The sequence below is a fragment of the Orycteropus afer genome, unplaced genomic scaffold (genome assembly GCF_000298275.1).
Source record: "Orycteropus afer afer isolate SDZICR_OR568_19922 unplaced genomic scaffold, OryAfe1.0 scaffold00259, whole genome shotgun sequence".
NCBI lineage: Eukaryota > Metazoa > Chordata > Mammalia > Tubulidentata > Orycteropodidae > Orycteropus > Orycteropus afer.
Genome location: NW_006921846.1, coordinates 2,104,998 through 2,108,187, shown reverse-complemented (window position 1 = coordinate 2,108,187; position 3,190 = coordinate 2,104,998).

The window sequence follows — 3,190 nt, the reverse complement described above, 5'->3', positions numbered from 1 at the left end:
CCATCTAGTCAGTTCCAAATCAAAGCCACCCTTTGTCCAACAGAACCAAACACATCCAGGTCCTGCACCATCCTCACAATGCCTGCTATGCTTGAGCCCATCCTCACAGCCACTGTGTCAATCCATCTCATTGAGGGTCTTCCACTTTTTCACTGACCCTCTGCTTTACCAAGCAAGATGTCCTTCTCCAGGGTCTCATTCCTTCTCACGTGACCAGAGAGGGTGAGACAAAATCTGCCCTTTTTTATCTCCAAGTAGCATTCCAGCCGTGCTTCTTCCATGACCGATTTGTTTGTTCTTCTGGCAGTCCGTGGTATTTTCACTATTCTTCATCAACACCACAATTCAAATGCATCCATTCTTTGTGGGTCTTCCTTATCCATTGTCCATCTTTCACACAATAACATAAGTGAATTCCAGGTGAATTTAAAGGCCAAAATGTGAAGAAGAGGAAAAAAAATCCTCTAATGCAGAAAACTAGGAGAATATCTTCATGGCTGGGGTGGGGGTAGCAATGGCTTTCTTATACAAGAGCCCAAAGATAAAACCATAAAGTAAATTATCAAAATTTGAGTATGTCATATTTAATATTTTTTAATAGCACAAAGAAAAAGAATATTTAGATGCTACATACTGGGGGAAGACCTTTGCATCACATAAGCAAAAACAGTTTGAGGATCAAGAATCTATAAAGAACTCCTACATATTTGGCCTAAAGTACTAAAAGATGGGCAATTATTGATGCACAATTCACAGAGGAAAAATTAGACTGGTCACTAAATGTATGAAACAACATTTAATCTTGATAAACAATGCTCAATCAGTGAAATACAAATTTAAGTAAAATATCACTTCACACCCAATAGCTTGGCAAAAATTTTAATCAGAAAACAGTAAGTTGGGAGAACAGCATCTCTCAAATACTGTAGCTTGGAGTGTGGTTGTTAGAACTATTTTGGAAAACAATTTATCAGTATCTGTTAACCCAGTAATTCTGTTAACCCAGTGATTCTACTTGTCAATCTATGCCCTAGAAATTCACATATGCCCAAGGAGATGTGTATGTAAATTTATTGCAGTATTTTAATGAATATTGGAAACAAGTATTCATAATATGGGTGATGATAAATTATGGTTTATCCTCAGAGTGGAATTCTATTCTATTGAACAATAGAATGAACAAAGTCAATATGGATACATCTGAAAACAATGTGAATGATAAAAGCAAGTCACAAAAGAATACATACATAAAATATATGTAAAATTTAAAAATCACTAAATAGCACAATATTATACTGTAAATCAATTATGGAAACATCACTGTACTGAAAGCATAAAATGGAACTTGTGGAAACAAACTAACTTCAGAATAGTGGTTACCTCTAGGGAAGGAGATACTGAAATAAGTTCAGGGTAAAAAGTGGGCTTTAATTGTATCTCTAAGTTTCGTTCTTTAAGAAAGGCTTAAAAAATATGGCAAAAACATAACATCTTTGTTGTTGTTGTTGTTGTTCTTACTCTTTTCCTGTGCATTCCTGCCTCCCTACCTTTCTCCCTGTGCAAATGATGCCTTTCTGGTCTCCCATGGTTGATTTTTCTAAGGAGTGCACCTCGCTGGTGTAGTTGTCTGGCTCATAGACTTGTCTATTGTTTGGCTGAGAGTTAAGTCACGGGAGTGAGTTCAGTTCCAAGCCAGAAGGGTGACTGAAGCCCATAGTCTTGAGGGTATCACCTGTCTATGCTTCCATAACCCTGGTCTTTTTTTATGTTCTTGAATTTTTGTTCCACATTTTTTCTCCCACTCTATCCAGGATCTTCAATTTTGGTCCCTTCCCGAGTGGCTGGCCTTGGTAGCTGGGCACCATCTAGTTCTTCTGGTCGCAGGGTCATATGGGACGAAGTTCTCACAGTCCATTAATCCTTTGGACTACTTGTTTCCATGCAGCTTTGATTTTCTTCATTTCTCTTTGTTCCAGATGAGGAGAAACCAATAGTTGCATCTTAGATGGGCACTCTCAAGCTTTTAAGACCCCAGTCGCTACACACCGAAGAAAGATATAAAACAATATTTTTGGATACTATGTGGTGCCAATTGGGCTTGATGTTCCCTGCAACCCTAGTCCCCAGCCCAAAGACCCAGCAACTCAATCCCTCAAAGTGCTTAGTTGTGGATGAAAGGAAAAACCTAACATCTTTTTAAGTAGATGGTGGTTTCTTTGGGTCTGGATTATTAGAAAGAACATAAAATCTCTCACAATCCCTTCACCCAGAGTTTACCCTTGTTAATAGCATTAACTGTAATGTTTAATGTATTCCTCTCATCTCTCTCACTGCTTCTCCCCTGTGCTTTCACTCTCTTTTGTGTGGGTGTGTGTGTACACGGTAAATTGTGATCACAAATTTTTGCATATTAATTTCTTCATGTAACATCATATAGGAAGAATTTCAGCATTTGGCCATGCCATTAAATAATCTCCAACAGTATATTATTTGGTGGTTAGAAGGCTTCTTGTTGTTGGGTGCCTTCACTGCTTCATCCTGTGCTGTCCTCACAATTGTTGCTGTCTTTGACCCCATTGTTGCAGCTACTGGGCCAATACATCTCCTTGAACATTTTCCTCTTTTTTTGCTGACCCTCTACTTTTGTAAGCATGATGTCCTTCTCCAGTGAATGACCCCTCCTGATAATGTACCCAAATTACATGAGACAAAGTCTTGCCATCCTCACTTCTAAGGAGAATTCCAACTGTACTTCTTCAAAGACAGATCTGTTCATTCTTTTGGTGGTCCACGGCACATTCAATATTCATCTTAAACACCATAATTCAAATGCATCAATCCTTTGTTCTTCCTTATTCATTGTCTAGCTTTTTATGCTTATGAGATAATTGAAAATACCATGGCTTGGGTCTGGTGCCACCTTAGTCTTCAAATTGATATCTTTGCTCTTCAAAACTTTAAAGAGGTCTTTCGCAGCAGATTTGCCCAGTGCAATGCAATGTCTGATTTCTTGACTGTTGCTTCCATTAGTGTCAAAAGTGGACCCAAGTAAAATAAAATCCGTGATTACTTCAATCTTTTCTCCATTTATCATGATTTTGCTTCTTGATGCAGTCATGAGGATTTTTGTTTTCTTTATGTTGAGGTGTAATCCATACTGGAGGCTGTAGTCTTTGATATTCATCAGTAG